The sequence below is a fragment of the Vidua macroura genome, chromosome 1 (assembly GCF_024509145.1).
Source record: "Vidua macroura isolate BioBank_ID:100142 chromosome 1, ASM2450914v1, whole genome shotgun sequence".
NCBI lineage: Eukaryota > Metazoa > Chordata > Aves > Passeriformes > Viduidae > Vidua > Vidua macroura.
Genome location: NC_071571.1, coordinates 1,806,048 through 1,818,885, shown reverse-complemented (window position 1 = coordinate 1,818,885; position 12,838 = coordinate 1,806,048). Strand labels below are relative to the sequence as shown.

Sequence of the window (12,838 nt, the reverse complement as noted above, 5' to 3'; positions counted from 1 at the left end):
AGGGATGGGTCTCACACAGAGCCACTGAAGATTCTAACAATGATCCAGGGAAGGTTCTCACACAGGTCCAGGGAAGGTTCTCACATGGATCCACTGAAGGTTCTCACATGGATCCATTGAAGGTTCTCACACAGATCCAGGGATGGTTCTCACATGGATCCATTGAAGGTTCTCACATGGATCCATTGAAGGTTCTCACATGGATCCATTGAAGGTTCTCACACAGATCCAGCAAAGGTTCTCACAGGGATCCACTGAAAGTTCTCACATGGATCCAGTGGAGGTTCTCTACACACATCCAGGGAAGGTTCTCACACAGATCAGGGAAGGTTCTCACATGGATCCAGGGAAGGTTCTCACACAGATCCAGGGATGGTTCTCACACAGAGCCAGGGAAGGTTCTCACATGAACCCAGTGAAGGTTCTCACATGGATCCATTGAAGGTTCTCACATGGATCCATTGAAGGTTCTCACACAGATCCAGGGAAGGTTCTCACATGGATCCATTGAAGGTTCTCATACAGATCCAGGGAAGGTTCTCACACAAATCCAGGGAAGGTTCTCACACAATGTTTTGGCTGCCCACAACATGGCCAACCCCAGCTCCTTAGAAATAACAACCTCATGGTTGGTTTCTCAAGCATCCCAAATCTTCTGACTGGATTACTGCAGTGGGTGCTGCCAGTGAGTGAAGGCGATGGCGGACAGAGAAGAAGAGGGATCTTCATTTCTCCTTCCCCACATTCTCCCATTTCCCACAGGAAGAGAGATCCAGCAGAGATGAAGTCAGGAACTGATGATTGCAGGGAGTTTTATGAGCTTTAATGTCCACCATTAATACCCAAAAATATCTGGTTAAAACTCCTCATAATTATCCAGCATCATCCCTGGAGGGACAAAAAAGCACAAACTCAGTCATGGGTTTTATTTTCACCCGTTTTGTTTTCAAATTGTTTTGTTGCCTTTGGTTTGAGCTGTCCAATGCCCAAATTTCTGCTCATACAGAGAACTCTTCTGATAATCCAGGGTTTTTTCCCACCAAAAATATCCACTGGGAGCATCAGAGTCAATGTGACACAGATTCTCAGAGTTCTATGTTCCAGGAAGGAGTAATTGTTTTTAAAATGGAAATTTCAATTATTCTTGAAATTGCTGTGAGTTTTGTGTGACTGAGACTACCTTCATTGTTAGAGAACATAAAGTTGGGAAAGGGAGGGAAAAAAGAAGGAAAAGGGAGGGAAAAAAGAAGGAAAAGAAAGGGAAAAAGAAGGAAAAGAAAGGAAAAAAACTCCCTTGCCAATTTGGAAGCTCTCTGTGGATGTCCTGGGAGCAGGACCCCAATAGAGGGTTTTTTACAGTAAATTTCTTCTTATTTATTCTTCCTGCTAATAATTAAAAGGGGGAGGAAAAAAGAATATTAAAAAAAAAAAAAAAAAAGAAATTTTAAAAAATAAAGAAAAATATTAATTTTAAAAAAAAATATGTTGGGGAAGAGACTGCAAGAAATAGAGGAATCACAAGAACAAGAAAAGGGAATAACAATAAAAGATCCTTGTGGTAAAAACAGGAGGGGGCAAAAAAAGGAGGGGAAAAAAAGGATTCTGGCGCTAACTCCGAGCAATTTGCACCTTGTGCCCAGCTCATAACTCTCTGCTCCACGGCTTCCACAGCCCAGGATTTATGGCTGACAGTCCCAAAGTGGTTTGGAAATGGCACAGCCCCGAGACCTTGTGGTGGGGCTGAGGGATGGTTGAGAAAACAAAACCGAGTTAATTTATGGGAGTGTTCCTTGGGGCTGGAATTCCAGCTCTCCTCTAGTGGAAAAGTTTTGCACGCACACACAGACACAAAATTGCCTCTTCTTTTTCGGGCTCTGACTCTTTCTCTCTTTATTCTCCTCATTTTTGCTTCTCATTTTTGTTTCAGAACCTCTACTCACCCTAAAGAAAATCCCATTACATTATTTTAAAAAATCTCATTCTTTTTATTTTCTATTTTATTTCTGAAACGGTTTTCAACTAAGGACAATAAACTTTTTAAAATTCCTCTTTCTTCTGTCTCATATCCTTCTTACTCATAAACATTTTGGAAATTTCCTTGAAAAACACAAACATGAAATTACTTTTAAAATTTAAATAGTAATTTCAACAAGCTTCAGACATTTTTAAGTTGTTGAATTTTCAGAAAATCAGGGAAATAATTGTTCTTTTAATCCTAAAGTGGGTCTTGGGAAAAAAATTAAAATGTGTATTTTCCAACTCTTCCTTACATGATAAATGTGGTTTGGGAGAAAATCCTGGTTTCCACTGGATACTAGGAGGATCCTGAAAATCTTCCTGCCCCTCTGGACTTAATGTGGGAAGCAAGAGAAGGTGAAGGGAGGCAGAAGTGGAGCCAGCATTCCCAAAATTTGGAATGTTTGCAAATGTCTGCATTGCAAACATTTGGGAATGTTTCCAGGAAGAAAGACCTCGGTTCTCACTGGGAGAGCTGAGGCGATGGGATGGGATTGGATCACACTGAAGGAGATGATGTTTTCCAAACTTTTCCTGGGAATTCTGGCACAGGTTAAATCAGTCACACACCGACCAATAGCCTGGTCTGGGGTCTGCAGGTGCAAACCAGATGTGAACAGCACAGCTGGGCCATAAAAGGTGTCAGATTCATGAGATTTATCAGATTTATCAGTATCGGGTAGTCCACACTTTGTCCTTCTTTAACATTATCCTTTGTCCCATGCACCCGATTTCCTCTCCCAGTCCCTTGTGTTTTTCCAGGAGCAGATTAAAATTCCCAGGTCAGCTCTGGGCTCTTCTTAGCTGTTTCCCACTGCCAGAGGTCAGGGTTAGATGGGATATTGGGAAGGAATTCCTGGCTGGGAGGGTGGGCAGGCCCTGGCACAGGGTGCCCAGAGCAGCTGGGGCTGCCCCTGGATCCCTGGAATTGTCCAAGGCCAGGTTGGATGGAGCTTGGAACAGCCTGGCTGTGGATATCTCTCGCTGGGAGTGAGACACATCATAGACAAAATATTTTTCCCCTTTTTCCCCATTTTTCCCCATTTCCCCTATTTTTCGCGTTTTCCTCCATTTTTCACATTTTCCCCCATTTTTCCCATTTCTTTTTTTTTCTATTTTACCCTCACTTTCCCCATTTCTTCCCCATTTTTCCCCCATTTGTTCCCATGCTTCCCCCTTCTTGCCCATTTTTTCCCACAAACATCCCTCCCTGTGAGAACCACCCAGACAATGCCAGCTTGGATCTTCCCCTTCATCCCTGCCCATCTAAATCCAGCTCCAGAGGCTGTGCTCCAGCGTGGCCCTTCCCCGCGTCCCCTATCAAGGCGAGGATGTCACCCGAGGCCAGAGCTGGGTGTAAAGCTCCGAGATAGCCCCGCTATCACCTCCCCCTCGGGGTGAGAAGAGGCGTTATCAGCCCGCCCCGAGATAAGGAGCTCTGCCCTGAGTGACAGCGCCAAGATAAATGGCCCCGCATTGACTCGTTGATAAGGCCGGGGCTTAAATCCAAGGGAGCTCCCTGATCCAAGAGCTGGAATACAGCCCCACCATCCAGGACAGGGATTGAGGTGGCCTCCAGCAGCTATTTTTGAGCACCGCTGAAATAGCTCCCCAACGAAAAGGGTTAATCCACTCCTGGCTTTAAGCCCTGGCTTTGGCATCGCCTCCTGTGGGATGCAGGAATCAGTTTTGGCTTCCAGGCTTTTGTGTCTCAGCCACCAGGATGGATTGTGTCGGGCTGATCCAGGGAGGAAGACAATCCCACCCTATGGATGTGAGCTCTGACTCTTGTCTTAGCCCCCTGATCTTGTTCAGTTCACCAGCAAGGATCCATCGGTAACATCCAGGCTCCTTCCAGGATTCCAGATTTCCCAGTTCACCAGCAAGGATCCATCGGTAACATCCAGGCTCCTTCCAGGATTCCAGATTTCCCAGTTCACCAGCAAGGATCCATCGGTAACATCCAGGCTCCTTCCAGGATTCCAGATTTCCCAGTTCACCAGCAAGGATCCATCGGTAACATCCAGGCTCCTTCCAGGATTCCAGATTTCCCAGTTCACCAGCAAGGATCCATCGGTAACATCCAGGCTCCTTCCAGGATTCCAGACTTCCCAGTTCACCAGCAAGGATCCATCGGTAACATCCAGGCTCCTTCCAGGATTCCAGACTTCCCAGTTCACTACCAAGAATTCAGCTGTAACATCCAGGCTATTTCCAGGATTCCAGACTTCCCAGTTCACCAGCAAGGATCCAGCTGTAACATCCAGTCTCCTTTTGGGATCCCAGGAGATTTCCCATTTCACCACCAAGGATCCAGCTGTAACATCCAGTCTCCTTTTGGGATCCCAGGAGATCCATTGCTCTTGTTGGAAACTTCTCCTAAGGTTCCCAATTCTCCATCCAAATTTCCCGTGTCTCATCCCATCCATTGGAATTATCCCCCTACAATAACACTAAATAATTGCTCACCCTCTTCCATGCTCCACACTCTTCCTGGAATTTCAGGCTTTATTTCTCTCCATCTCTTTGCTGTCAGTCTGTGTTACACCTTTTAGGTTTTTTGGTGTTCATGAATAATCTGACAGTCAATTATCAATTCTGATTTCATTCTGATCAATGTATTGGTGAGCAACATACATGCTTTATAGAATATATACATGTCTTTATAGAATCATGGAATTCCAGGATGTTTGTGTGGTCAGGAATCTTCAAGTTCACCTCATTCCACCTCCTGCCATGGAAGGGACACCCTCCACTGCCCCAGGTTGCTCCAGGTACTGTCCAGCCTCACCTTGGACACTTCCAGGGATCCAGGGACAGCCACAGCTGCTCTGGGAATTCCATTCCAGGGCCTCCTCACCCTCCCAGCCAAGAATTCCTTCCCAAAATCCCGTCCATCCCTGCCCTCTAACAGTTTAAAGCCATTAAATAGAGCCCAGAACGGAGCGGGGAATGTTTGGTGAACTCAGGAGATGCCAGGACTTTAAGGCCAAAATCTAACTTCCTTTCAAGTTCTTGACCACTTCATGGTCCAAGTGAAAATTAATTAATTCTGAGGCAATTGTTGAAATTTCCAGCTTAGAGGAGACTGAAAAAACCCTGTGGCAACCCCAGAAAATTCCCTAAGAGTCGTCCTATTGCTCTGAGGCAGCTGCAGAGATTTTGGGATCCTTTCAGAAGCAAAAATTTCCCAACACTCTGGAACATTTCCCCCAAAGCCGTGGTTCACTGCACTTTTCCTTTTGATGAAGAGTTGAATAGCAGAAAAAACTTCTGTTGGCCCATTTTCCATAAAATTCTTAGGATCTCCTGCTGCTTTCTTTCCCAAATGTTTATTTTGTGGACCACCACAATGGTCTCTATGAATTATTGGTGGTCTGTGCTCTTTAATGTGGAGAGTTATTGCTTTAGAATATATTTAATATTCTTTAATGTTATTTTGAGTCAATATTTTCCTTTTTTTTTCAACAAAAGATTAACTCGAAAAATGCCAAAAAAAGGTAATCACTATGGAGCTTTCTGTTCTTACACTCACATAAAAATATTATGTTTTTTAATGAAAAAACAACTCATAAAGTATTTTCTGTTCAAAATCATTTTGGAAGTTATCAAAATTTTTGGCTTATATAAATCTACATTCTAAGTAGTACAAAAATAGGTTTCAGTAGCAAAGATTAAAAAAAAAAATTACACCAGTTTTAAGAAAAATATGGGAATGAGAATTTTAATAGGAAAGATATTAGGAAATAGTTTATTGGAATAAGGGAATTGACTTTCAGCACTCAGAGGTGGTAATTAGGTGCCAATACTGAAATTGTTCACGACATCAGCTTGGCCATTTTTCACTGGCTCTGGTTGCCCATTTGGGATGGGATCAGACACCTTCCATGCTCTGGATACTCCCCAAGGAGCTTTTCACTGCCTGGGCTTCCACCACCATTCATGGAAAGGAAGGGAAGGAGAGGGAGCAGGAGGAGCGGCATTCCCAGCACCCCTCCAAGCTCCTAATCTGAATCATCCCAATTTATTTGTTGACAACAGGAAATGCCAGCAGCTGAGTCAGCTAAGAAAGGAACCAAAGTTTTGTTGGCATGAGGATCCAATTCTCCCAGATTTTGGTCCGTGTTTTAGCCAACATAAAATGTTTGTGTAAAAGAAACCCAATTTTTTTAACTTCAAATGCAGCGTGAGGTATTTTATCTGTTGATTAAGACAGAAGTCTGAATTTACCCCAGATATCAGCACCTTGATGCCAATGACATTCCCAGTGGGAATGGATTTTGGGAGGTGTATTTATGTGTGTGTGTCTCTCTCAGTGCATAAAGAGACACCCTCACACACATTCCATGTTTGGAAGCACTTTGGAGTAGAAAGTTTGGCTTCCCAAGGAATTTTCTGTGTTTTCTGGCAGCCACTTCCAGCCAGGTTAACCTGATATTTCCCACAGAACTTCAGGCCAGGGAATGTGATTATAAAATTTTCCCATCCAGGCAACATTTTAAACCAAACTCATGATACTGAAGGATGGGCAGATTCCATTCCCAGTGTGTTTGTGTGTGATGAATCCAATGGATGGGAAAGCTTTAGAACCTCCATACAATATTTTTCCTTCTTTTTTTTTCTATTTTTTCCTATTTCCCCCTTTTTTTTTTTTTCCTTTCCAGAAGTGAATTAACAGAAGAGAAACCATTGGCCAAAGGAACCAGGTCCATCAGAGCTGACTGGGGTTGAACTCTTGGAGCCAAATCTGAACCTCAAAGACCCACCACAGTCTTACACTGAAGAAAATAAAAGGAAAACAGAAAAAAAAAAAAAAATCATCAAACTCCTCCTTTTTAATGTGATTTTGCGGCAATGTAAGCGTGGAATTCCGAAAAATCAAATCAGCATTCGTGGAATAAAATATACAAGCGGATAATTTAAATAGAGCCAGAGATTGCTCCCTCCAGGCTCAAAGCTTGGAGGGAAAACCACAAAAACAAAGACACTGAAAAACCAATTTCCCCCAGAACAGCCCTGATTAATCTATTTTCTCTGCAGACCTCACATGAGAAAATTGATAAAGTGCTGTGATTCCCTTCAGCCTTTGGATCCCAGCAGAAATGATCATGGAATTCCAGAATGGTTTGGGTTGGAAGGGTCCTTAAGGATCATCTTGTCCCAATCCTCTGACGTGGGCAGGGACACCTTCCACTATCCCAGTGTAATTAATTACTATAATGAGGGGTTCATCATCTCCTATCTCCAATATACTCTGGAATTACGATGGAAAATCCGAGTGACTCCAGCAAGGATCCATCTCCTCATAGCAAATGATTAACTCTGTAAAAATGAATTTTATTTCCATTTTTCCTCTGAGGAACAAAACCAAGGAAGAGCCTGGAAGAGCCCTACCAGCTTTGCTTGGTTCATTTTATAATCGTAGTTATGAACTCTTTTCCCTCTCAGTTCTTCAGGAATTAATTTCTTCAGGAGTAGGAATTTCACCTAAAAAAACACTTAAAAACAGCATTGTCCCAGTTTGTGGCACCACTCCCAGAACGTCCCAGGAGAAGGAATTCCATCCCAAAGTCTCCTCTGCCCCATGCCTATTCCTGGGCTGTCCATCATCCAGGGAGTCGGTGCCCATTCTGATCTTAATTTCCAAATGTGCTTAGTGGGACTTTTATTCAAGAATTTTTTAGATGGAAACTATCTGAAAACTTGATTTCTCTAAAGAAAGCCGTGGAGCTCCTGGGTGGAGTCAAGTGAAGGGCGACACAAATACCGAGGGGACTGGAACATCACCAGGAGGGGCTGAGGGACCTGGGGCTTTTTGGGGTCAAGAAGAGAAAACTGAGGATCTTGTCAAAGTTTGGAAACATCTGCCAAGCATGGACCAGGTTCTGCTCCACGTGCCCCAGCCGTGGGACAAGGAAGGGGAAGGAACTGATCCCAGGAAGTTCCACCTGGACATGAGGCAGAACTTCTGCCCTGGGCAGTGCCCAGCCCTGAGCAGAGACCAGAGAGGGGCTGGAGTCTCCTCCCTGGGGGTATTCCAGATCCATCTGGACACATCCCCTGTGCTCTGGGATGGAGCAGGGGGATGGAATTCCAGACCCACTGTGCTCCCTTCCAGCCTGATCCATCCCAGAATTCTGGGATTCTGTTGTTCACCCAAATTCCAAATGCCACATAACTTTCTGAGTTGATCCCGGTTTTACCAAATTTCAGTGAAAAAAAAACCCAAAACAGAAGGTGACCAATCCTGCAAATAATTTGTCAAGCAGTATTAATTCCTGGGATTTACTGGCAGTCACTCCTGTTATTAATCCAAAATTTAAAATCTGTTAAAACCATCCCCTGATCATTTAAAAACCTGAAGAGTTTTGCTGCATCCTTAAATAGATTTTTTTCCCCCTCAGTAATTCCTAGAACTGACCCAGAAACTGCATCCAAATATTTTTTCCTCCTAAAAGGCAGATATCCCTAAAAAGCACCTCTCCACTGTTACTTCTGACAGATTTTGAGAATGGAAAGTGAGTTCTTAAAACATGAAAAAGGAGTTCTGGACAAATATTTGGCCATTTGAAATTAAAGATGGCCAAAATCAGCAGCCCTGGTTTTTGTGAAATTCCCATGGAAGATCAAAGGGAATATGGAGGGGGGGGGAAATGCCCATGTTTATTTTTAGGCATCTTCCAAGGGTTTCTTCCTAAAGAGCTTTTAGGTCTGAGCTGTTATGTCTCCCCATTCATTTTTATCGGAATAAATTGATTTTAGATTATTTTGGCCAGATTTGGAAGCATTTAAAAATAATGTGATGAAAAACCACAATATTTCTGAGGAATCTATCTCACCTTTCTAGGAATTACTTTCCAAAAGTGCGACAACATTACTTTAGATGAAGGTTTGTTTATTTTTTCCCTAATTCTAATCTTCGGGAGCATAAATGTCCCTGGAGAAATTGGTCATTTCATTATCTTCAAACAGAAAAGCAGAAAAACTTGATTTTAGAATAATTCATGACCTCTGGGCTTCACTAAATGATCCCACGGCCTTAAGGAACCATGGAGGAAAAGAGGATTGGTTATTCCACATGGATAAAACTCCACTTTGTATCCCTGTCTTCATTCAGATCCCTCCTAATCCGATTGTATCCCATATCTTGCCAAAAACTGGGATGAATGACATGGATGGATCTTCCAGGATAGCCAAATAAAGTCAAACCAAATTGAAGTAAAGCATGAACATTCCACAAAAGTAACACCTTCCATCACTGCCTTAAATCACTGCAACATCCTGAAATTCCTTTTCAGGTTTGGGCTCAATTCCCACTTTTCGCATCTTGAATTTTGCTTTGGGGTTTGGGTTTTTTGGGGTTTTTTTTGGGTTTTTTTTTTTTTGGGGTTTTTTTTTTTTTTTTTTGAGTGTGAATGCAAATATCAACACCAAAACCCATTCCCAGTAGGATGGAAGGGAGACACACAGGGAATATCAACCCTCTCTGGATCATTCCAGGGATCTCACCAACATCTGGCCCATCCGTCCTTGACTTCCCAGCCCAAACCACCACGTTTGAAGGCTCTTGAAAAGCTGAGCTTTGCCTGCACTTGTGCTGTTGACTCAGCTGCTGAGGGTATCCGGTCATCTGGGCTCTGGAGCTCCAGGCAGATGTCCGGAATTCCGGCCAAATCACTCCCCCCTGAGCTGTTGGCTGCAGGAACTGGCACGGAAGCCCTCACTAGCCCAGTTGGCCACCTGGATCCAGCCTGAGCTTCGACCCTTTTCCTGGCACGTCTGAGTGTTGTAAAACTCCATTTGTTGGCAGCCATGGGAACTTCTGGGATTTTTTTTTCCGCAGATGTCCGCAGGAACCACGAGCTGATGTTTCCCGGCCTTCCCAGGGTCCCTCGGTTTATTTCCAGACCTTACAAAGTCCTCGGTGAGGTGAAGATGATTCTTCTGTGGGAAACAGGAGAGGGAGGGGAAATCCAGGGGTTGGTTTCACAGCCAGTTTTCCAGGGATGCACAGCAAAAAAAAAAGCCCTGGAGACTGGGATATTTTTTGCTTTGCAATTCTTCGGGATTGGTCTCAGATGGAAAAGATCTCACCAGAAAATAGGGACTGGGAGCCCTTCAAACTAAAATCTACAGATGAAGACCTGGAAATGGATGCAGGGGGGAAGATGTGAGTGAAGGAATAAAAGATAGGGAGGAAATGATGCCTTGTGCAGGCTGACCTAAAACAGACTGAACAGAGCTAAAGAATCAAGCAGGGATTTATTCAAAGGATCTCCTCCATGGATCCACCTTGGGCAGCACAAGAGCCCAGCCAGGGCTGCACCCAAGATCAACCAAAATGGTCCCAAAATGCACGAGCGCTCCCGGGGGCTCTCACTGGGATCAGCTCTGCTCCATTTGCACCTTGCAGTTCATTGTCCCATTCCAGCTTTAGCCCAGGCACTCCCATCCTGCTTGTTTTTCTCTCTCCAGCCCACGCTGTTTGTGCTCCTGGGCCTGAGCTTTGGATCATTTGTCCTTGGTGCCCAGCTGGAGCAGGAATTGTTTTGTCTCCCTGTTCTGTGCAGAGAGCTCACCATCCCATAATATGAAGCTCAGACCCACACACTGGGTGGGGAGCACAGAATCTGAAAAATATAAAAGCTAAAACCTGAGGCATCAGAAGCAGCCCACATTTAAAACTTACAGTTACATTTTAAACTTCCAATCCCAAAATTTCTGCCAAGGTCCTGAGGAAATTTGTGGGTTTACTGAGCAGCGTTTAGGAAAAAAAAGAAACAAAGATTTTGGAGAAGTGATAGGGGGATGGGGATAATTAAACTTAAGGAAAAGAAAGGAAGAAGGAAAATTCAGGCAATGATCTACATGGAAGGCACGGAGAAGAAAACATCTTCCCTCTTAGCTGCTTCCTGCTGGAATTCTCAGTCAAAGGAAGGAAATTATTCATGGAATCACAGAATCCCAGGATGGCTGGGTTGGAGGGACCTTAAAGATCATCTCATCTCCTGGGCAGGGACACCTCCCACTGTCCCAGGCTGCTCCAAGCCCTGTCCAGCCTGGCCTTGGACACTTCCAGGGATCCAGGGGCAGCCACAGCTGCTCTGGGAAGCCTCAGGGCCTGCCCACCCCTTACAGGGAACAATTCCTTCCTAAAATCTACTCTAAATCTATCTAAATATTCAACTCAAATTAATCTATCTGAAAATTTAATTTATATAAATAGTAATAAATTATGTAAATTACCAAAGACAGCAGATTCAACAGCCAATTAGACATTCCTGCCTTTTTCCTTTCCTTTTTTCCCCCTATTTGAACAGGTCCAGGCTGAAATCTTCACCTCAGGGAATTTTTTTCCTCCACTTCTAAGATCCAACACCTCAAATTTTGGGGAGAAATCAACCCAGCATGACTCAACCCCGCTCACCTAACACAACATTATCCCTCAGGAATCCAACACACCCACCCAGTGCTCCCAGCCAGCCCCTAATCCCAGGGAAATCGAGGCGGAAACGCACCTGAAAACACCGGTGGGAAGTTTGGATCCCGGGATATTTTTCTCCAGTCCCTTTCCCTTCATTCCTGACTCATTTTCCCCACTGGTTCATTCCTAACCGAGGGCTACTGTCTTGTGTTTGTGACATCACAGGCCGTCGCCATGGCAACAGTGATGATGTCACAGGGGTGGAATTAGCGCCTATTAACAGGAACGGGCGCAGGGAAGGGATGAATAATGAGCTCAGGGCCTGGATTCGACACAAATTACCAGGAATTTTTTGGACAGGAAAAATCCTTGAAAGGTAAATGGGGCTTATATTTAAATATTATGTTTTCATTGGGCTTGGCCAGCGAACAAAAGCTGATATTTGAGTTATAAAACTGCAAACACCGGGGCGAGAACAGCTGGAGGGTCAGGAAAGTTTTTTTCCATGCAAATGAGCCAAGGATTATGAATTTATTTGGAATGCTCATGGACAGGACCGTGTGCCCTAGAACCCAAAAAAAACCCAGGGCTCATTAACATTGAGTTTCTCAGCCTGACAGAGAATTGAGTTGTGTTTAACCACACTTTGCTCTAAGTTGTCTTTCCCTTCACAATTTGTCTCTGTTTTCTGATTAACTTTATTATTTTCTCTTTTTTCCAGCCTCAGATCCCTTTGGTTTGGATTAGGATGGATTACCAGCAGCATCCTCCACCCATCACCAACCATCAGGAATAAAACCATTGCTGAAATGCTGAGTTTTATTAAAATCATTGAGCACACGAACTCTTGTCTGGATTAAACCAGAACTATAAATCTTGCCTTTTTCTTATTCCTGTTTTCTTTCTTTTTTTTTTTTTTTTTTTTTTTCCCGAGGGAAAAAATGAGGACTAAGATAAAGGATTATAGATTTATATGGGATATTGGGAAGGAATTCCTGGCTGGGAGGGTGGTGGAGGGTGGGGATGGAATTCCCAGAGCAGCTGTGGCTGTCCCTGGATCCCTGGAAATGTCCAGGGCCAGGCTGGACAGGGCTTGGAGCACCCTGGGATAGTGGGAGGTGTCCCTGCCCATCCAGGGGTGGCACTGGCTGATCTTCAAGGTCCCCTTCCAACCCAAACCATCCACCAGCTTTGGTTCTCCTTGATTTTGGACCAGGAGAACTTTTCCAAACATCCAGCTGGTCCATGGGAAGGAGATAATCCTGAGTGGGAAAGGGGATTTCATTCTGGGATGGGTGAGGTGGTGCCTGTCCCAAACAATTCCCGCTGAGCCAAATCCCCCTGGCAGATCCCACTCCCACCTTCTTTCCTTTATTTTTCTGTTCCTTAGTCACATCC

General features: G+C 44.1%; 2 long non-coding RNA genes across 2 annotated transcripts; one reads left to right on the top strand and one right to left on the bottom strand.

The window, feature by feature from the left end:
* Positions 1–9,880: 9,880 nt before the first annotated feature.
* LOC128817437 (uncharacterized) lies at positions 9,881–11,634 on the bottom strand. Its single transcript, XR_008440196.1, has 2 exons — positions 11,535–11,634; positions 9,881–9,960 (listed from the first exon to the last, which is right to left on the bottom strand). It is a non-coding gene; the product is annotated as an uncharacterized LOC128817437 (long non-coding RNA).
* A 75-nt stretch (positions 11,635–11,709) lies between these two features.
* LOC128817429 (uncharacterized) lies at positions 11,710–12,320 on the top strand. Its single transcript, XR_008440195.1, has 2 exons — positions 11,710–11,816; positions 12,162–12,320. It is a non-coding gene; the product is annotated as an uncharacterized LOC128817429 (long non-coding RNA).
* The last annotated feature ends 518 nt before the right edge of the window (positions 12,321–12,838 follow it).